A 24,366-nucleotide genomic window follows, 5' to 3' on the forward strand; every position below is an offset into this window, starting at 1 on the left:
CTTAGTCTATGTATAGTAGAATCTCTCTTAACCGGCACCAAAGGAACCAGGCTAGTTCCGGATACGAGATTTTGCCAGATAATTGAATAAATACGGTATATACAAAAAAAAGTTCGTAATTATTTCATGGTGCCAAATGTTGAAACTGCAGCAATATGAAGTTTATTTCTCTATCATTTGCTCATAAGTAAATAAACATAAAAACTGTGTGGATTTTTCTTATTAAAACACATCATATACCACAAATAATACAAATTTTAGGTTCGAATATTCATGAAAAAGAAAGTTCGTGCAAACTTCCTAATGTGGCAAAACTGACGGCCCAGACTGTGGCGATCTGGCAGATTGAAACTTTTTTTCTGCCCACCCAAAAGTACCGTCGTTTTGGTAATGCCGGTTATTTGGGTACCGGTTACGAGGGATTTTACTGTATTTACTTTTTGCAAGATCCAAAATCCCTGAATCAAGCTGTAGTTTCGAAACGTTTAAACTGTTAAGTTCCAGCACACGAGGGAATATCTTTATTTTCTGTTCACAGTCACCGCAAAGCTAATATAAATTGTATTATTTAAATAAGACAGTTTATTTAGTCCCACAACAATGGAATGAGTATACGTGAACACGGGGTAGCTATATATTACATCACGTGTCGTTCAGTAAACACCCTATTCATAAAAACAAATAAAGCGTACCACAGGGTCACTCTCAGGTTCCTTACTCCTAAACAAGTACAGTATTCTTCAGGTTAGCAATGTTTATTATATTATGCACTACTAGTTGAAATAAAGGTGCTTAAAAGAAGTGCGAAAGTACAAAAGTGAGTAGAGGAATTCAGAAGATAATAATTTAGAAATCTTCTCACCATTCGTGAGCTGCCACAAGGGACAAAGAGTACTTAACCATATAAATGTTTACAAGTTCATTGAACCATTGATTTTGTTTTGATAATGAAACTCCTACAAGTACATAGCTGAAAATACATTTTTAGATTAGTGGAAATATACCTAGTTTTAGAGAGAGAGGCAAGTGTTACAAAAAAGTAAAGAATGCTAATGAACTTAGTTTCATTTCGAATATAGGTGATGCTTCAGGAGAGCAATTGATCCTTTCAATGCAGTTAAGGTTACAATCGGCCACTAGAGGGAACCCAAGAGGTGGAACCTAAACCGAGAGGATTCGATCCGACACCGGGATGGGAATCCGGTGTGGCTTAGTGGATAAAGCATCAGCACGTAGAGCTGAAAACCCGGGTTCAAATCCCGGTGCCGGAGAGAATTTTTCTCCGTTCCACTACTCTTTCATTGTACTCTTAAAGACATCGTTCATGAAGAGTAGCGGTACCTCTTGCTCCAACCAGAAGTCCGATTACTTCAAGCTCTTTTAGCCGGTACTTTTGGAGGTAATATGAAAAGGTAGGATTGTAGATATTCTAAGTGGCGATATAATTGCGTGTAATTTATGCAAGACTCACATAATCTGTTCTAAAGGATGATATTTAAAGCAGCACTGTAATAAAAAAACATATAAACCATTTGAAATTGATAGAAGTGAGTCTGACGGTCTACCTTTTTTTTTCGTCTTCATTTTCTTCCTCTTTTCGCCTTAATTTTTTTTATTATCTTAGTATTTACTTCTCTTCGTATTAATTTCTTTCCTCTCTTCGTTCCCAAGTCATTTTCTTTTGCTCCTTTTAGTCGTTTTTTAAATTATTCCTTATTACCATTTTTCCTCTTTCTAATCATTTATTCTCCTTCTTCCTCTTCTTATTATTTTTCTTATGGTCGTATTTCTGACATACGTATTAACTAGCACACCCAACGGCCAGTACACCAGGAGGTGAGCGAGGATGGCATACGGCGGATTTTCTCGGATTATTTTCACTTCCCCGACAAATCTTCTCCCAACCGGATCACAGTCCGCTCAGGGATTTTCTCTGAAAAAAAAACAAGGCTTGATTTCTAGCAGGTTCTGAAGGACGCCAAAGCACAATGCGCTACTAATATGCTTATATTGCTGTCTGTGCCCGAAACTTCCAACAGCTCTTATATGATACGTCGTCAGAGTTAGGTAACTGAATGTGAAAAATAATGCACTGAACTTTAAAAATTAGATTCCAGCTAGTTTACAATTTGTGTTATTGTGACTATTACACTTTTACTACGTCATACTACTTTTGCCCAATAAAACGGTACAAAAGGACGTATTTCAACCAATCATGGCTGCTTACTGCACTATTTTATAGCGTCCCTAGCATTTGTTTAATTTTATCGCCTCCGTAGCATTTGTTTAACTTTATCGCGTCCCTAGCATTTGTTTCTTTGTTTGCCAACATTTCAAACTACGCTGGTCTGGACGTCAAAAAAAAAACAAACAAACAAACAAACAAACAAACAGAAAATTACAAACCACTCCAGTCGATACACAGCAGTTTCAAATATGACTCGCATTGGCATTCAAGAACAAGAATTAATAAAGATCACTGGTCATACCTATACATCTTCCCTGAAATCCTCTTTACAAATAAATGAAAAGCACCATATCCTGAATAAGTTGAGGAATACACCATGTAGGCCTACATCAACGAGTTCCACTTCTTTTACGCACATGTCCAATATAACATCAACTGAACCACCAACCATTAAAACATTCGAATTTGAAAATTGTACATTCAATAATTATTCTTTTTCAAATTATTCATGTTTATTTTTTATGACATCGTCGTTAATTAAAACTTTCTAACACTTGTATATATTATTTAGGTTATGTTATAACTTCTGCTCTATATGATATTATGGATAGTCACGTATCAGAGATTGTTTAATATTAAGATTTATTGAAAATCATCTGTCAAGTGACGTTGATTACTGGGATTTGGATAATTGAAGTGGAATGCAACTGTTTTAATAAACATGAAACGGAATCAACAAAGCCTTCTTGACTAGTAACACTCCATCGTGATCTAGATCGAGAAGGCATTGCTAGTAATCGTCTTCAGAGTTCAATGAAGATTCCATAGTTGGCACAACTGATAGCAAGATAACAGGTAATCATAACACACTACTGCCATCTAGCATGCATCTAGCGTAATATTTGTAATGTTGAGATGGTACAATAATACATTTTGAAGACAGTTGTATTTTCGCAAGTCAATTAATATTTTATTGTATTGGAGTACGTCGTTACTTCTAATCTTTATATACTTTCTTCTAATCTCGTAATAGTCAATTAAATCCCACTCGAGTTTTGATTTTCTCTAGATAAATCAAAACCTCTAGTGAGATTACTGTTGATAAATAGGTGCTGATTTCGGTCAGAAAATCAATCTTCAAAACCCATACATAGACTAATAAAAAAAAGTACGGTTCGTTCTCGTTTCCTCTATAATCTCACAGAGTGTAAAACTCGTTTAGTTACACTCTGTAAAAGGAAGGTTTCAGTTGGCAGCATCGAACTTTCTGGCTTTTACCGGAGAGCTGCCTTTTGTGAGTGAAGAGGTACAAGTGGCCCGCCCGCTTTCTTGCTTCGCAAATTGAATCCAGTGCGCAGGACTTTGTACTTTATCTTGTGAAGGATCTTGATTGATCGTTGACAAGTGCACGAAATCCAGAATCTTGGAGTTGCATTGCTGCAAACTCCACTCAGATAGCTTTGTTCTCGTTTAAGATTCATACACAATACAAATACTACCAAAGTGACTTAACTTATTCTTTATTATTAGGACCAAGATTCGTATGAAAATATACTGTATATATTATTTGTGCGAAATCGTACGTATTTGCTTGCTTTTCGCACAAAACCAATACGCGGTAAGTGTGAAATACCACATTCAGTATTCCCAACGTAACACACATAACAATTTCCCTCTTCTTACCGCTTAAGCGCCATATTCATTTTACTGCTTTAGGCTTTTAACATATTATTTTTAGAGACGTTTAACATAGTAATAATTATAAATTGGAAACTTACCACTGCAATTTCGCCTAAATTGAACTGTTAATTATTGTTTTTAAATATTTTCAAAAATTAAGTAAACTCTACAATACCATGAAAGTTACTGCATTTGTAATGCAAGTAACATTAAGGAAGCCGTGAAAAAATCAACAAGATTCCAGATGCCGATGTTATTACTGCAATATGTTATATAAATAATATTGTTAAAATATTAAAATGAAAAATAAATCATTACATAAACTTACCGTTTGTTTTAAGTTCGCATTTATGGACTGGGGGGAAAAAAAGACAGACGTATATCACGGCCTGCTGGAATATAGTAAACACAGAAAACATTTTATAGCAACAATGTTGAAGATAGATATATTTGTTTTCCAAAGTTGCCGTCATTGAACAGAAACCAAGATGGAGATTTCATTGCAACTAATTAGAAATTCCTCTTTCAGGTATGTAATAAACGATCTTCGCACAAAATAATGTACGATACACGAGCGGTATGTTTGTTTTCATGTTTTCGGAAATTAAAAAAGCTCAACTACGTTTCGCTTTTTCAATCTTTTCCTCGAACATGAAAACGTCAACATACTGCTCTTGTAACGCATATTACTATTACTTGCTAGTTAAAAGTCATGCAAAATAGGCCTACAGACGTGGACAAAATATTAGACTAAATTGATTATATGTGCAACAAAGCTGTATTTATCGGCAGAAATAATGAACAAAAATGTATTTTGCACAGAAATAATGAACAGAAAATTGAGTCTGGAGGTTACTAATATTTTATTAACACGTTGATTTTGTCAGGGATGTTGGAAACCAAAGTTTGACACTTTCTTTGAATGTCAGCATCATTTAGGCGGATATCAGACAGTGCTAAAATGTGCCCATGTTTTGTTGTAAGCCTCTTTTTGTTCACTTTCTTCTTCAGTATAGATCACAGATGATCAAATTTCGTTCATGTCCGGTCTTCTTGCAGGCCATGGGAGAATATCTTCTGCAGTATATAATTAAAACATCAGTAATACCAACACAGCCAGACAAACTATAGTCTACTTAACCATTGGAAAAATATACCAGAAGATGTAAACAATCATATTTACAACAATAGAGACTCTGTGAATTATACTGACATTTGATATGACGAATTATATTATGTTTCCAAAAAAAACGTTTTAGGGTAATAATTTGTCCACGTCTGTAGTATATTACGGTATAAGATTGGGAAGTGCTTTTTACATAATCGAGGAAAAGTTTGAAAAACGAGCAGAGAGAGATTTTGTAACGCACTTCACGAACGTGTAGGTATTGTACAACATATTTTGCACGATCATACCTTTAAAATTGCAAATACAATAGGCTATATTTTACATTGAAAAATTAGAGCTATATTATTCCAAAGACTTAGTAAAGCTATATTACTGTAATGGTAACTAAGTAACAATAAGTGCACTGTAATGGATCTATTTCAGTATAGTTTTATGTTATGGAAAATGGTTTCCCTAGCAACGAGTTTCTGTGTGGGAATTCTAACAATAGCTGTAAATACATACAACAAAAAACACGATCGTGCAAAAAACATTTTTATACGCTTTGAACGTCTGTGATGACGAATATGCGAAATTAATAGACCATATTTCTGCATATTTCAGGCGTTCCTGTATATAATAGACTATTGTGCAAAAATTGTAACATTTTTTTCAGAATTTTGTTGCATAAATCCTCAAAATTTGTATATTTTATAAAAATAAACATAAGATTTTGGGTTGTTTGGTTGTAAGCACGCAATGTTTTTTCGTTAACTGTTCTCGATAGATGGGTATTCCTTGCATAATATTTGCTCGTCAATATTATGAAAATATTTCTGTCCTTCTCTCCCATTCCTTCACGCAATAAACCACTTAAGAATTTGAGCAAATATCTTGCGATTAGTTTTTCATATGGAATGAGATGAAGCTTGCAATGCCTTGGTTTCCCCTCTCATGTTCGAACATTGCATAACACTAGTCGGTACTATGAAGATATGCGTTTGTTTAATATATTTTGTTTGATTTATTTATACGTATACTTTTGTCATATTAATATAAACAAAAATTACATATACTCATTACTAGAGACCGGAACTTTGGCAGAATGCCTTTTTAAATGTGTTAAATCCATCTTCATTTTGAAAGTAAATCTGTACTAATTATACCTTTGTGATTGAAACGTCACAGTTTTATGTTGCCCTTTTCTTCCTTTTAATATAAATGCCTAATTACAAAATAAATGCTTTTTTACCTTTATTTGATTATTTATCTATTATTTATTAATTTATTATTAAAAATTACTTACATGTATATTGTAATTATTTATTTCTATAACCACTACAATGAAAGTGACTTCACCGAATGTATATTATTGTCTTTCAGTCAGTTCATATTCTCTTTGCAACAATGAGTGCTGCCGTGCAAAAATGTATAACAGTAAGCGTTTTAATTATCGCTTGTGTTTATTTGACAAGGCAACAATGAGTGCGGGTCTAGCGTTATTTTTAACGGTATTTTTTCTTTCAGTTTTCATCGTGACGTTGTTGTAGCTATAGTCCCGTCGCTCTTATTTTCGGCAGCCAATCACGTTGCAGGTCGGCTACATTTAAACGTGTGCGTCTTGTGATTCCCTGATGATGATGATGATGATGATGATGATGATGATGATGATGATGATGATGATGATGATGATGATGATGTCATACATTTCCTAAGGCTCGATAAATACCATAATCGCCCACTATTTTGGCTCTTTCGTTGGCGTTCGCAGAAAGCAAACAAGGACGTTATTTGCCGCTCAATTATTTGCTGAATTACATTGCGTTTGATTTATTATCATAGGAGCTACGACATGATAATGTTTAACGGTGTGGCAAATAGATTCCTCGTATGGTAGCTCGGCAACGAAAGAACAAAAATGGCGAACGATACTACCTACCTAGACTTTATAGAGCCTTCACTTCCTAAGACGTAAGCAAAGAGGAGGAGTCACGCCGGGAATAACAGCATCGCGACTTATAGCTAAATATTTCATATCGCAACATATCAGTACTACCAAACCCAAAATTCACTTTCCAAGGCTACTGGGAAGAAGATTTCTTTGCTTCCAACAGTAATTGCAACATTGAGTCGAAAATCTCAATTTGCATTCGACTTGTGTAAAGCTTTTCTTGCTGCGGAAATCCCTTTGTGGAAAGTGCAAGGTTGTGGGTCTAATGCAAGGTTTTTGTAATTGCCTTTTATTGCGTATTTTAGCTATTTATAATGTCTTTTTGCCTGCCTATTTTAGCTATTTATGATGCCTTTTAATCTCTAGATTACAAAGGATTCCAAATGAAACAATACGGAATGTAATGGAACAAGAAGAAACACTAGTGGAATGACTAGAAAAGAGAACGTTGCAATGGCATGGCCATGTTCAGAGGATGCCAGAGGATAGATGGCCCAAACAGATCCTGTCATGGTCTCCATATGGGAGGAAGAAAAGGCAAAGACCTCGCAGTAGCTGGAGAGGTGGAGTAGCCAGGGTAATGCAGGAGCGGAATTTGAAAGAAGGCGACTGGCTGGACAGAAAACTTTGGAGGATGGCAGTAGGAGGCAACCCCTGAAAAGGGGAGACGCCTTTAAAAGTAAAAGTAAGTTTGATGCCTTTTTGCCTGCCTATTTTAATTATTCATAATGCCTAAACTTCCGGTCTCTGCTCATTATTATGCGTAACTTCGCAAGATATGTGCCTGGCATTCTTATGCAGCTAAAAAATAAAGACGCACGGAGAGGAAGAACTAAGGAGAAAGACACCGATCATATGTAAGGAAAGGGGAAGATTGGACAAATGCAAAGGGAGCTTCGCTTCTACAGAGACTCGGCAAAGATGAACCGAACATAAGGCCTCTGAACGGTTTTCAATGGATTCGGATATTTTAGTTTACATGCGTCACTTCTAAGTATTGTTGGATGCCTAAGTAGTAAGGCGAAGTTTTTAATATCTCGATATCCCCTCTCATGTTTGAGAGGAACAACAAGTTTTGATGGTGAAATCATTGCAATAAGTGAAAGTCTCAGGAATCTTCTATGCCACATCAATAAATTTAGGAATGCAGTTATATTGTCAGACTCCAAAGCAGCTATTCTATCAATCGTCTATAAACACACACCTTCATCTCAAACAGCAGAAATAACTAAAATGCTCTCTCAATTAATATCACTCAATAAAAGAATAGTGTTCCAATGGATACCATCCCATTGTGGAATCCTGGGAAACGAGAATGCGGATGCTTTACCAAAAAAGGGCAGCACTGCTACTTACAGACCTGTTACTAAATCTACGTATAATAATAATAATAATAATAATAATAATAATAATAATAATAATAATAGTAATAATAATAATAATTATATTATTATTATTATTATTATTATTATTATTATTATTTATTTTAGCTGGCAGAGTTAAGGCCGTAAGGCCTTCTCTTCCACTCAACCAGCAAAAAGTGTATATTCATATGCATGAACTTACAAAGAATTCAATAATTTGATTTAGATGAGAGTTACATGTATACAAGAGTTATTTACGAATTAAATAACAAAATACTGTGAACTATTAATTAAACACTGAAATAAACTGTGTAGCAGAATTAAACTAAAATACATAGAATGTTAATATATTACAAATAATTTTAGATAATAGAAAGAGATTATTATGAGACAATTTTGAAAATACAGCACAATCAGGATGATGTCTAAAGAAAAAAGTAACAGTGTAGTCAGTGATAGTTTAAATCAGTATGATTGGAGTGAAATGCTAATAAGGTTATCTTTTAAGCTGTTCTTAAAGGTGTTTGTTGTCTTGCAGCCCCTAATACTTTGTGACAAGGAATTCCATTGGCGCGAGGTGGATATTGTAAAAGATGATGAATAACAAGATGTTCTATAGAGTATAGATAAGAGAAACGAGAAGAAAGGTAATTTGGTGTATTACTCTGTGAAGAGATTTATTAAATCTACATACTTAGACTTCAACAAACAAAATTTGATAACTCAATCCCAAGGGAAAAAATGGAACTCCCTGCATCAAAATCCACAGTTAATTCCCGATTTACCACGAAAATCGTCTGTAGCTGCATTTAGATTGGCAACAGGCCATGATTGTTTGGCCAAACACCTGCATAGAATTGGAATATATCAGTCCCCTAACTGCCCATTGTGCAACTCAAACCAAGAAATGGATTCGGAACACCTCAAAATCTGCGCTTCAGTGGCTGGCCATGATAATATCTTTGAAAAATATTGGAGTGCAAGAGGTCAAATGACTTTATTGTCAAACGCCTGGCATTAGAAAACAACAACAACAACAACAACATGTTTGAACATTGCACGACACCAGAGGATATACCATCTACTGAGTAAAGAAAAATGTCGTCTGGAAGCGTAGGGAAGGGCAGGGTCATAAGTACGGCTAATGACATTATGTCAAGTCATCCGCGCTGGACACTGTGCTGCTAGGACTTGAATGCTGGGCAGAAGCAACACTGATAAAGACCTTCCGTCGGTGCGGTGGACATCCGTACGGGCTGAAAGCGAACGGCTCGCTCTCCACGCTGAATATTAGATTACACGTGTGCTGTGGCATCGACAGGTTGCAAGGGTAGTCTACCTACTCTCATTGCTATGTGACGCGATGACGTACAATAGACATTATTAGGCTTACCATTATACCTTGGTCAGTTTATTTCAGCGTTGTCAAAGCGTGCATGGAGGTCACGAGGTCGTCTATTTCAACAGTGATTTCCAAGTTCGATTGCATATGTAAACAGATCCATGTAAGTGATATTCTAATATTTTCTTACCGAATATAAAAATGAGGTGCTTGGTATCAAAGTTGGACAACTCCAGTTTTGCATTTTTTTTTACAGGAGAGGCGAAAAACTAGATCATTGGAAACCAATGTCACCGTTATACGTACATATTTTAAAAAATTCTCATGGGTCATGGAAATATTTTTTCAGTCTCAAAATGTGATTAAAATTAATATTCAGCTCGAAATTTACGTTTAAAAAGTGGAGTTGTCCATCTCTGAAACTAAGTCATGGAGTTGTCTGTTTTTGAAACCAAATAAATCATCATCATCATCATCATCCTTCACGAATTAGGCCTCTGTAGACCTGTTTCGGCCCCATCTAGCAGTCTTCTAAAAGCTCTTCCTGGTCGACGATGTCCTCTAGGTTTATAATGCATCATAATTTTTGGGATTCTTGAATTTTCCATTCTTCTTACATGATCTAGCCAATGGAATTTGTATCTGCTGATTTTTTCTTCTACTGACTCTACTTCTAATTGTTCTAAAATTTCTTCATTCCTTTTTCGACCTAAAAAAGTATATCCTGCTGTCCTGAAAAATTTCATTTCCGTTGCTTTGATCCTGTTCATGTCTTTTTTATTTATTTATTTATTTATTTATTTAATGACCAAATCTCGCTTCCGTATAAAAGGGAGGGTAATGCTAGTGTATTATATATTTTTATTCTTGTAGATTTTTGTACTAATTTCGCTTTTAATGTATTGTTTATTATTCCTAGAATTTGTGTAAATTTTGTAATTTTCTTGTTCACATCTTTTTCATTTTGATAAGATATTTCACAACCCAGATAATTGAAATTTTGTACTTGTTCGAGGCATTGGTTATTGTGTATTATCTTACTTCTGACTGGGTCTTGTCCTAAAAATGCCATTACTTTTGATTTTTGTGCTGAAATTTCCATCCCAAAATCTTTTAATATTCTATTTAATGTATATAATCCTCTTTGTAAATTATCCTCTGAATTGGAATTATCTTAGGGAAAATTACATTACTTTCAAGCCTCAAACAAGCAGTATAAGGACAGAAACCAAATAAAGACATATTTAAAGTGAAATTGTCTACTCTTGAATCTAAGTCTCTTCTAACTCGGTTTCAAAGCAAATTTACGTAAAACAGTACTTATTCATCCATCGTCGACTACCTAACAAAATAGTATAACATCAACAACAATATTTTATGTTATAGTTATTTGTCTTTTTATGAATGGCCAACGTATACATAGTGAAAAATTGTGTGTTAAGTAATAGCATAATATATCTTCAAGTATACATTATGAAACACAATAAAAAGAAATAGTCACCGGCGTGGCTCAGTCGGTTAAGGCGCTTGCCTGCCGGTCTGAATTTTCGCTCGGGCGCGAGTTCGATTCTCGCTTGGGCTGATTACCTGGTTGGGTTTTTTCCGAGGTTTTTTCCAACCGTAAGGTGAATGCCAGGTAATCTATGACGAATTCTCGGCCTCATCTCGCTATCACCAATCTCATCGACGCTAAATAACATAGTAGTTAATACAGCGTCGTTAAATAACTAACAAAAAAATATGTAATCTTTGACACATTTTATCATACATTTGTGAAACTCAAATCGTGAAATCGACAGAAAGTCTGGGTAAAAAATTAGACTGATATTTATAAGTGTACAGATTCTGAAGATGCTCGGTATCTGCAATGGTCTTGACAGATATATATATATCTACCCCTTATAGCGCTTTAATTAATTGAACCCTCTGCAGCAAAATGGGGTCTCTTTCTGAGCCTTAATAACAGCCGCAATAATTAACTTGTGTTCTGAATCGAACTCCTAGCTGTCTCTTCTGGTTTTGGTTGCTTTTGGTAGCGTGCTAACGTGACATACAGTCCAACCACAATGATAATGTGTATAGGAATTACCTAAAACGCTATTTCCTTGTCGACTTTTGTATAAACGCTATACGTATCCTAGCAACCAATTATTTGTGTCACATATAAACAACAAGAACGGAAAATGTACTCATTGATGTAAAAGTTTGTCTTCGCGTTTCGTTTATGTTCTGTGAAAGACAAAGTTGCAGTAATAAATTCCAGGAAAATTTGAATATACTAGGGAACATGCGCTATGATATTGTGACCCTACGAAAATCTATTTGGAGATTTTCACGAAAATATAGCATCATTAATGTCCAAGAAAGGCTCTATCTGCCTGTCTGTGAACAGAAATTTCTCGTAAACTATTGATACTAATTTGTTAATGTCTAGTATCTGTGAATATAGATAAAAATAATCTACATTAAGCCTATATAAAAAAAAACAAAAGGCTCTTCTTTCTTATTCTTATTACAAACAACGTATTTGCACAAATTCGTGGTAGTATCAAGGATAAAGAAAACGCCCTGACAATAAGATTGTCGCGTAAGATGTATGTGATGTCATCAAACATGAAACCTCCGTACTTTTTCGGATAAAATTTTATTGCATTAAGTTCCAAACATTTTCAGTTTAAGGTAAACCAGACAAAATAGATTTATGAAATTAAAGTACGACAAGCATATTATATTTGAGATTTTAACTTATCTAATAGTCTTTGGAACACAGCATCGATAGTCTATTCGCAAAGTCAATTCTTGAAAAAGGGGATTCCAACGAAGGACGTGGACATCAGTAATTTAAAAAATAAGTTAAGAAAAGTGGTTGGGAAAATTTGGAGAAAAGGGATTAAGTCTGTGGCTCGCTTCTTTTAGGTTCCATACCGTCATTATTTTGTCTTAATGCTCGAGGGAAACCACGGGAAAACAGGATGATAAGTCAATTAGCTTACTGTGTGACTATTATGAATTCCCGAGGAACCATAAAATCGGCCCTTATGAGGGATTTCTCATTTTATTAATATAAAGTATAAATTTACAACAAGTTTATTGGTTCAAAGTAAGCTACATGGTCGCTTCTTTTAGGTTCCATACCGTCATTATTTTGTCTTAATGCTCGAGGGAAACCACGGGAAAACAGGATGATAAGCCAATTAGCTTACTGAGTGACTATTATGAATTCCCGAGGAACCATAAAATCGGCCCTTATGAGGGATTTCTCATTTTATTAATAAAAAGTATTAATTTACAAGTTTATTGGTTCAAAGTAAGCTACATGGTCGGCAGTCTTATCTAGCCTTTTCCTTTTTATCCTAGTATTCCCCTTGTCCGCCTTCCATTTCTCTTTTCTCCTTGCATTTTCCTTTTTCTCCTTGTATACCCCTTGTTCTCCTTGAATTTCCCTTGTCCTTGTATGTCCCTGCTTCTTCTTGTATTCCCCTTGCTTTCTTTGTATTTCCTTTGTTCTCCTTGTTTTCACCTTATTATTATTATTATTATTATTATTATTATTATTATTATTATTGTATTCCCCTTGTTCTCCTAGTTTTTCCATTTTTATCCTTTTATTTCCCCCTTTTTTCCTTGTCTTTCCTTATTCCATTTCTACCTCACTTGTTCTTCATGACTTCCCCTAATTCATCTTGTATTCCCCTTCTTCTTCATGTCATCTCCATGTTCTCCTTGCCTTCCTTTTCTTCTCTATGCCCTCCTTATCTTCTCCGTTTTCTCTTTGACTTCCCGTTATTCCATTTGTCTTCCCCTCGTTCTCCTGGCATTTCCCTTGTTCTCCTTGTCTTCTCCTTCCATCTTGTATTCCAATTTTCTTCTTGTCTTTTCTATGTTTTCCTTCTCTTCCTTTTATTCTCCTTGTGTTTCCCTTGTTCTCCCTATATTCCCCTTGTTCTCAATGTGTTACCTTTCTTCCCTTTATCTTCCCCTTGTTTCTCTTGTATTTATTTTGTTCTCCTTGTCTTCCTCTTATTTTTCTCGTATTCTTCTTGTTCTCCTTATCTTCTCCATGCCCTACTTGTCTTTCCCTTCTTCTTCTTCTCCTTCTTCTTCTTCTTGTCTGTCCTTCGTTCCGCTTATCTTCTCTCTTTCCTTCTTGTTTTCCATTGTTGTCCTTATATTCCCGTTGTCTTCGTCTTTTTCTGCTTGTATTCCCTTATTATCCTTGTCTTCCTCTTACTATCTTTGCCTTCCCCTTGTTCTCCTTATTTTCCACTTAATCTTTTTAGTCTCCTTGTTCTTCTTTCCTTCTCCATGTTCACCCTATATTTCCCTTGTTCTACTTGTCTGCCCCTTAGTATCCTAGTATTTCCCTTGTTCTCCTAGTTTTCCCTTTGTGTGATCACACCCACACGTAGTTCTACGTAAAGATACACCTCTCGATCACTTTGCTGCAGGTAATACTTTGTTTTTATACCCCGTGTAGGAGAAAACAGAAGGAGTGTTATTACCCAGACAAACAACGCCCAAACCCAGACATGGAATGTCACTTGGCAGAAGATGCGACGCTGATGCCCCTTGCGCGTCGGCCTCCCACGCGACGCGTATTGTGGGTCAAGGCCCGTCGTTGCATCTAATGATCACACAGACATTCGCGGTCTGCGGAGATTTCAGCCTGAAGGAGTGTCCAACCGACTCCTCCAGATTTCATGTGCTGCTATGGCAACCTGCTATAGTTGTAATCGATCCTTCGCATGCGTACTGAACATCAAAGTTTGCTGAACTAGAGAAAGTGTTTGTGGTTATTAGATGTTTACATTTCGGTTTAGAAACTTCCAATGTCTGACCTGGGCGATACGAGGACTTCTCACCAAAGGGTCCGCGGTTCGACAGCCGGTAGATATCATGAGATTTGAAACGGTATGGAGGAAAATTCATTTCCTAATCAAATAAAAATGAACTGTATAGAAAATTGTTTATACTGTATGTATCCAATGCACATCCACTTCACTTGCGTGATTCGAATTCCGTATATATCGCGGATAGATGGCAGGACTGTGACCCATTTTCAAGTTGCACACCACTTCGACGGGCCACGCTGTGCATGATGTATATCTGTGGAGAGTTATGCATGAGTGCATTTCCAATGAAGTAACTTTGTAACATTCATTCATTCATTCAGGTCTTTCACTGCAAACCCAGCATTCTCCAGTTTTTCCTATTTTCTGCCTTCCTTCTTGTCTCCACATATGATCCATATATCTTACTGCCATCTATATTTTCTTCTGCCACGAACTGTTCTCCCGTTCACCATTCCTTCCAGTACATCCTTCAGTTTGTTTCTTCTCAACTAGTGACCCAGCGAATTCCTTTTCCTCTTCCTGATCAGCTTCAGCATCGTCCTTTCTTCATCCACTCTTTCCAAAACAACTTAGTTTCTTACTCTGTCTGTCCATTTCACACGCTCCATCCTTCTCCATATCCACATTTCAAATGCTTCTAGTCGCTTCTCTTCACTTCGTCGTAATGTCCATGTTTCTGTCCCATACAATGCTACATTCCACACAAAGCACTTCACTAGTCTCTTCCTTAGTCCTTTCTCCGAGGTCCGCAGCGACTGATTTGGCAAAACTTTTCCGCATATAAGACACTCGTGATTTTGTTTATATTCATCTCCACACTACGTAAAACCATATTACAAGTATTCATCACTATATTTACGAACGCAGTACGTTTTTGTGAACCCTAAACGGAACTTTCGCTCAGATTATTTCAATTCGCACTTGTCATCTAACCTAGAACTGTCGGCCTCGGTAGTGTAGTTGGTATCGCGCTGGCCTTCTATGCTCGAGGTTGCGTGTTCGATCCCGGCCGAGGTCGATGTCATTTAAGTGTGTTTAAATGCGACAGGCTCGTATCAGTAGATTTACTGGCATGTAAAAGAACTCCGGCGGGACAAAATTCCGGCACACCGGCGACGCAGATATAACCTCTGCAGTTGCAAGCGTCGTTAAATAAACCATAATTTAAATTTAATTTTTTCTAACCCAGAACTTGATTCAGATTGTCTTTTTCGAATTAAAAATTTGTCCATGATAAAATCTAAATAAAGCACTTTTGATAAAACAGTCGTCCACACCTGTGGAGTAACGGTTAGCGCGTCTAGCCGCGAAACCAGGTGGCCCGGGTTCGATTCCCGGTCGGGGCAAGTTACCTGGTTGAGGTTTTTCCGGGGTTTTCCCTCAACCCAATATGAGCAAATGCTGGGTAACTTTCGGTGTTGGACCCCGGACTCATTTCACCGGCATTATCACCTTTATCTCATTCAGACGCTAAATAACCTAAGCTGTTGATAAAGCGTCGTAAAATAACCAACTAAAATAAAAAAAATAAGATAAAACAGTCGCACTATCACCCGCTCACCCTGTATACTGAAACTGGCCAATATGTTTTGACGATTCTAAACTATGTTTATTACTAAGTGGGGAGAGTAAACGAATTACTAAGCACTGTTGGAGGTGTGCACTTTCATTCGAATTATCGGCAGGCAGAACAATTAAACTGAGCACTGTTGCAGGTGTTAACGTTTCATTGATAAAATCTGTTTCAGAATAGAGTCCCGTCACTCTTATTTCCGGTAGCCAATCACGTTGCAGGTCGGCTACATTTAAATGTGTGCGTCTTGTGATTCGCTGATGATGACGTTATGCATTTCCTAAGGCTCGATAAATACTTGATAAAATCGCCCGCCATTTTGGCTCTTTTGTTGGCGTTCGCAGAAAGCACACGAGGACGTTATTTGCCGCTCAATTATTTGCTGAATTACAGTGCGTTTGATTTATTATCATAGGAGCTACGACATGATAATGTTTAACGGTGTGGCAAATACATTCCTCATCTAGTAGCTCGGCAACGAAGGAACAAAAATGGCGAACGATACTACCTAAACCCAATTTCAGTTTGGTTGATAGGCTTTCCCCTCTACTCACACTCTCTACCATTATACCTGGTAAGGTTTATCTTGTCTCAGTAGCAATAAAAGCAAGTCCCTTCAAATGAAGGTGGAGATTATAGGAGGGTTGTAAATTTTCAATATTCCTTTCAAAACCTTGTTATTGTACAGGCTACCGGAACTCAATTTCTTGAAAGACAAGCTCAGTGACGGAACTACACAGTACAAAGAGAGATATTTTGTAATTTTATTTTGCGCTACAGAATGTATCAACTGGTCCCTTCCGCCACTGGTTGGATGGACGGCATCGCTCCATTCCCCCATTGCCATAACAATACAGACGAAGTAAGACATATATCCTTTCTCTCTCTTTTCACAGTGAGACAAGATACATCACACAGACTCTAGTGAAGGGGAAGCTGCTACTGTCCATCTTACTAACGTTCGACTAACTGACTTTCAACACAGTGACAAAATTTTGTTATTGAAAATGTTTACCGGTAATCTATATTTCGAAAGCCTATACTAAGCGTTTATATTTCATTTTATTGCTATTTATATCAACTAGCATATTAAAAAGCTACTGAGAGCAGAAGATAAATGTTTTCTTCACCGCTAGTTGCTACTCTACAGCATAAACGACGGAACAATCTGCACTGTGTTACTCCCCCCCGACTTCATAATACAAACTAACATTCCTTAATTTAATTATTAGTTGGAAATATTATAAGAACGACACTAAAATATACTGAAACATGTAATTGTCAAACTTGTGTCACTGTATTTTATATTCACTTATGTACTTTATTTAATATTTTATTTTCTTGTGTGTACAACTTGGGGGGTGCAGGTATAAGAGGTAACAGCTACCGTTCTGTCACTGACGGACTCAGGGCAAGTAGAAGGGGAAAGAAATGCCTTCGCATCCTCTCAACTTGTATGAAATGTCGTTTACATAGACTTTATAGAGCCTTCACTTCCTAACATGTAAGCAAAGAGGAGGAATCACGCAGGGAATAACAGCGTCGCGACTATAAAATGTACCATATCAAAGACTTCGTTATAAATAGATTTTCTGGGTGGCAAACAATTTATTTTTCAGTTCCAAAATTCTGCGACACACCGGTTGGGAACCGCTGCACTAAACCACTGAGTGAAATAGAACAATAATAGCAATAATGAAATGATTACAATTGATAGAACAATTTTAAAACGACTACGAAGTAAATTAATTGCTACGTCAGATTTTAGTTTTCCCGTCGCATCAAATTAGCTTGCTGTGAATATTTATTTAAAGCAAGGTAAATAAAATAAACGTTTTCAATGTTGTGTGGCAATTGTTCAGCCACAATTACGTCTCTTGTGTTGGTGGATTAATTAAATAAAACGGAACTCGCCCGACAGAAGTTCCGGCTTGCGATTAAACTTCCCGTACTGCACGAATCAGCGCTCCGCTCTTCATTGTCGCCCCATGCGCGGGCTTTGATTCGCATCCGAGCTTATCGCACACACGCGAAAAGCGAAACAACGCTGTTCAACGGACCGATATTCATGAATTACGAACTGCAGTATGTCTATTCCAAAGTCCTTAGATATGTACATAAAATGTAACAATTATTTAATTTGTAATTTAATGGTAGGTCTTAAATAACTTATTTAATTTAGTAACCTAAAAATACTAGGCTGGCATGGCCTACTAAGTCCGTAAAGAGGAAAAATATGTATTTACACATATGACCAGACCCATCTAGTGTTAAGTAACGCAGTAACTACAGCTGATGGTCAGAAACGAAGGAATGATCAATGAAATTTTCATTTTAAATTATGAACAATGCAGTTTATGAATACACATAACTGAAGACCGTTATTATTAAAATGAAACAGAGGAATTTAATGGAATGTACATTTAGACTATTGTTACTGAACTCATAATTCGTAAAAGTAGACTAAATGTATTTTGTGCACTTAAGATCAAGGAAATTGACGTTGCATTGTTTGATTTATTATTATTATTATTATTATTATTATTATTATTATTATTATTATGTTTCTCATTAATCTGTAAGTAGATTTCCTTTTTATTTTCATAAGTTTATTTATACACACTTTCATATCTGTGGTCATATCGCGTGTTTAGGATCAGTGGGTATACTAGTAGGCCGTTTTTATTATTATTCACCGTCTTGTTATAGTCAATCATGAATCTTATGAACCTTTACTCCATCATTTCAATTCGTAATAAAATCATTATGACTTACTAACTTTTTTTGTTTTAGTTCATCTCCTCATTTTACTTAAATACAATCTTCAAGATTTCTTATTTCTTCAGTTTCTTGTTTTAGTTTAGCTCTACTGTCACTTCTTCAAGTTCTTGTTTTAGTTTAGCTCTATTTTCCTTCATTATGATTTCTCACTTTTTCAACTTCTTGTTTTAGTTTAGCTCCATTTTCCTTCATTATGATTTCTCACTTCTTCAACTTCTTGTTTTAGTTTAGATCTATTTTCCTTCATTATGATTTCTCACATCTTCAACTTCTTGTTTTAGTTTAGATCTACTTTCCTTCATTATGATTTCTCACTTCTTCAACTTCTTGTTCTAGTTTAGATCTATTTTCCTTCATTATGATTTCTCATTCTTCAACTTCTTGTTTTAGTTTAGATCTATTTTCCTTCATTATGATTTCTCACTTCTTCAACTTCTTGTTTTAGTTTAGATCTATTTTCCTTCATTATGATTTCTCACTTCTTCAACTTCTTGTTTTAGTTTAGATCTATTTTCCTTCATCATGATTTCTCACTTCTTCAACTTCTTGTTTTAGTTTAGATCTATTTTCCTTCATTATGATTTCTCACTTCTTCAACTTCCTGTTTTAGTTTAGATCTATTTTCCTTCATTATGATTTCTCACTTCTTCAACTTCTTGTTTTAGTTTAGATCTATTTTCCTTCATTATGATTTCTCACTTCTTCAACTTCTTGTTTTAGTTTAGATCTATTTTCCTTCATTATAACCTTCATTATTATTTCTCACTTCTTCTACTTCCTGATTTAGTTTAGCTCTATTTTACTTCATTATAACCTTCATTATAATTTCTCACTTCTTCAACTTCCTGTTTTAGTTTAGCTCTATTTTACTTCATTATAACCTTCATTATGATTTCTCACTTCTTCAACTTCCTGTTTTATTTTAGCTCTATTTTACTTCATTATAACCTTCATTATGATTCCTCACTTCTTCTACTTCCTGTTTTATTTTAGCTCTATTTTACTTCATTATAACCTTCATTATAATTTCTCACTTCTTCAACTTCCTGTTTTAGTTTAGCTCTATTTTACTTCATTATAACCTTCATTATGATTTCTCACTTCTTCAACTTCCTGTTTTATTTTAGCTCTATTTTACTTCATTATAACCTTCATTATGATTCCTCACTTCTTCTACTTCCTGTTTTATTTTAGCTCTATTTTACTTCATTATAACCTTCATTATAATTTCTCACTTCTTCAACTTCCTGATTTAGTTTAGCTCTATTTTACTTCATTATAACCTTCATTATGATTTCTTACTTCTTCAACTTCCTGTTTTATTTTAGCTCTATTTTACTTCATTACAACCTTCATTATGATTCAAATCAAGATTTCAGGTATAACTCCCTGTAAAGTTGATTTGAATAATTTCGAGGGAAAAATTGTTCCGGAGCCGGGTATCGAACCCGGGACCTTTGGTTTGACGTACCAACGCTCTACCACTGAGCTACCCGGGAACTCTAACCGACACCGATCCAATTTTTCCCTCTATATCCACAGACCTCAAAGTGGGCTGACAACCGTCAAGCAACCAACTTCGAGTGCACACTAACTCCGTGTGACTCCCGGCTCCGGAACAATTTTTCCCTCGAAATTATTCATTATGATTTCTCACTTCTTCTACTTCCTGATTTAGTTTAGCTCTATTTTACTTCATTATAACCTTCATTATGATCTCTCACTTCTTCTACTTCCTGTTTTATTTTAGCTCTATTTTACTTCATTATAACCTTCATTATGATTTCTCACTTCTTCAACTTCCTGTTTTATTTTATCTCTATTTTACTTCATTATAACCTTCATTATGATTTCTCACTTCTTCTACTTCCTGATATAGTTTAGCTCTGTTTTACTTCATTATAACCTTCATTATGATCTCTCACTTCTTCTACTTCCTGTTTTATTTTAGCTCTATTTTACTTCATTATAACCTTCATTATGATTTCTCACTTCTTCTACTTCCTGATTTAGTTTAGCTCTATTTTACTTCATTATAATTTCTCACTTCTTCAACTTCCTGCTTTAGTTTAGCTCTATTTTACTTCATTATAATTTCTCACTTCTTCTACTTCCTGATTTAGTTTAGCTCTATTTTACTTCATTATAATTTCTCACTTCTTCAACTTCCTGCTTTAGTTTAGCTCTATTTTACTTCATTATAATTTCTCACTTCTTCAACTTCCTGCTTTAGTTTAGCTCTATTTTACTTCATTATAATTTCTCACTTCTTCTACTTCCTGATTTAGTTTAGCTCTATTTTACTTCATTATAATTTCTCACTTCTTCAACTTCCTGCTTTAGTTTAGCTCTATTTTACTTCATTATAATTTCTCACTTCTTCAACTTCCTGCTTTAGTTTAGCTCTATTTTACTTCATTATAATTTCTCACTTCTTCTACTTCCTGATTTAGTTTAGCTCTATTTTACTTCATTATAATTTCTCACTTCTTCAACTTCCTGCTTTAGTTTAGCTCTATTTTACTTCATTATAATTTCTCACTTCTTCAACTTCCTGCTTTAGTTTAGCTCTATTTTTCTGCATTATAATCCTCATTATGATTTCTACTTCTTCAATTTCATGTTTTAGTTCATCTCCTTATTTTCCTTCATTATGATTTCTCACTTCAAGTTCTTGTTTCAGTTCATCTTCCTATTTTTCTTCGTTATAATTATAATAATGGTTTCTTATTTCTTCAACTTCTTTCTTTAGTTCACGTTCTGGTTCTATTTCATTATAGTCTAATCATTATTATAATTTCTTACTTCTACAACTTTCTACTTCAGTTCATCCTCTTGTTTACTTCAGTGTAATAATAATGATTTCTTACTTCTTGAATTTCTTGTTTAAGTTCATCTCCTTATCTTACTCCTTGATAATCATTATTATGATTTCTTACTACTTGAATTGCTTATGTTAGTCCATCTCCTTGTTGAAGTTCTCCATTATAGTGTTCTACGTCATTGTAATCATTCTTAAACTTCATAATAGTGAGAACAATATCATATGCGCAGAATGCAATGCACGATTTATTTTTTATTTGATGAAAGCTATTTTTCCTTCGAGCTGGTAACTTTTTCAACACCCAGTTGATTAGAAACTGTGAGCGCGATGTCCCGACATGTTCCCACGTGGTTTACTTTTTGTGTGGAGGTATCACAACGTCAGAGGTGAGCTCGCAGTGAAAGCCGGTGCTGTCTCAGACGAAATTGAACACGATCCAATCAGTCCGCCGAGCCAATATATCTCACAGTACCAGGGATACCAGGGACCTTAATAAGCTCCTTCCAGATTAGACTTATATCTGTCCAGTTCATTCTGACTATAATCCAAGCCTTACAAAACTGATAAACTGACAACTTGGATGGCCGGTCATGTTTCACCTACATTGAAGTACCGGAAATAATACAGTAATACAGGTTCATTGTTATTTCTTTAAGAAGTAAGTGTACCATATTTGACTAGAGTTTCCTTATAGCCAATTCTCTAGTCTCCCAAATCCAGACAACTCATTATGACCTAGCTTTCCGCGTTATTTCTAAGACAAATGTCAGAATGAGACTTAAAACAAATAGGCCACGTACCTACATACAAGGGACAATCATTAAGTTCTCGGACTGCCTTGAATGTAGGCAATACACAAAACATAAGAAACAGAGAGGTTAGCTAGAACGAAGGAAACGCCTGGAATCTATACTAAATGCATCACATGAAAGACAGAGAAGAAGACTAGCCACAAGGCGTCTAGTCTATAGAGAGATTCCAGGAAAAATGCTATAGATCTTTGACACGTTTGAATAAAATCACGTGTAGAATCTCAGTTGTTAAAGACAATCTGACGCTGTTTGATAGACTGACTCAACAGGAATGGATGCAATGATCTTCACTGACACACGCATGTATGTTTAACGATACAATAAATACAAGTACAGTTGGGAAATATATTGATTGCTCCTTGTAGTTCCCCCTTCAAACAAATATTTTGACATATTTCAAGTTTTAGCTTTTAAAAATAAACTGTCATTGAGATTCTTATTACGCGGAGCATGGAGCATTCCAAAGCACTTCAGGCCAAACAGGCTTTTTGTACACCCGTGATGGAATGAGTTACGTGTCGATTGTGGTAGCAGATTAAACAGAAACCAACATCCGCCACACCACGCATTCCTCTCCAGCTATCAAATCCGTATACTATATCTCTGGTGGTGGTCAGGTGTACGTCACAGTTCTATGAGCCGTCATGTCTCCATAAAAAAAGGAAGGACCCGGGGAGCAACGGTACCTCTTATGCAGATCTACGAGTCGTCTAGAATTCACAACTACTGTCATCTACCAATCTTTAGACGAACAGCGAGGAACATCCACTAAACCCGATGATTGATTCGACGCCACGCTAACACAAGTGATGCCCAATTTTTTGAGACGAAGATTGTAATGAAAGAAGAATTGTAGAGAATGTTGGTGGAATGACAAGAGAAACACGGAAATATCCAAAGAAAGGCCCTCACAACTTTGGGCTTATCACCACAAATATAACTCAGCCATTTTTAGGATCTGAACTCTTAGAATTCTGTGATACTGAATACTCAATGCTGACATAATAGCGATCATAGTAAGTCACTGAATTAGGAAAAAATCACTAACTATATCAGTTTATATAAACGAAAAATAGGTCCAAAAAATTATAGCTGTGGGCCTAATTGTAAACATACAGAAGCCTACAATAAATAAAGAAAATATATAAACAAATATGAAATAGACAAAACAGAAACCAGAATAGTTACGAAATCGGTACTTTTTAATCAAATTAAAAGATGAGACGTTTAAGCTTTGAGCTAACACAAGTACTGGGAGAAGTAGCTGAATATAACAAATATAAAAGTAACAGACGGAAATTTTTCTATGTCAATAACTCTATTATTATAGACAACATCGATTTATGGATTATTTCATTTTCCCTCTATTTCAATAAAATAGGAAGGAATGTTATGGACACTCTGTACATACAATGTTTTGTAGAAATGACGTTAGCACGATTCGGAAGATAGCTACTAGAACTAAATAAAAATATTTAAAATTACATTTCATTTGTTCTGAAGATGGCTACATCTTCTATGACTTAGTGCTCTCGAATTTTAAGTACAGATGACAAAAACGATATGTGATGTCATGAAGAATTCCACTGAAAATCGTTGTTTTGCATTCAGTCCTGCAGTGAACATGTCCTACTATTTTGTAGATCTAATTTTGTTACATACTGTATAGTTTTCTTGAAATGTTTCGTAGAGACTTTTTATTGACACTTTAACAAGGCTGATCTAAGCGGCATGTTATTACAAAACAAAATCCTAGCAAACAGGAAGGATTTCAAGTCTTGCTAGATGCACGCACGCCCTCGTGTTTGCGTTACAAGTTCTCAATCGTGCAATAAACAGCAAACGTGCAACATGTTAGAACCTATTAACGGGAAAACAAGATGGTTATCT

The 24,366-nt window shown here is 35.5% G+C and overlaps 1 protein-coding gene and 1 non-coding gene across 2 annotated transcripts in view; one reads left to right on the forward strand and one right to left on the reverse strand.

The window, feature by feature from the left end:
* The window catches only part of LOC138695252 (dual specificity protein phosphatase 22-like), a 196,287-nt gene that overhangs the window by 28,364 nt on the left and 143,557 nt on the right, over nucleotides 1-24,366 (forward strand). The gene's annotated exons all lie outside the window — the stretch shown is intronic.
* On the reverse strand, nucleotides 20,268-20,339 carry TRNAD-GUC (transfer RNA aspartic acid (anticodon GUC)). The gene has a single exon. It is a non-coding gene; the product is annotated as a tRNA-Asp (tRNA).

This window comes from Periplaneta americana, chromosome 2, assembly GCF_040183065.1.
Source record: "Periplaneta americana isolate PAMFEO1 chromosome 2, P.americana_PAMFEO1_priV1, whole genome shotgun sequence".
In the NCBI taxonomy this organism is placed as follows: Eukaryota; Metazoa; Arthropoda; class Insecta; order Blattodea; family Blattidae; genus Periplaneta; species Periplaneta americana.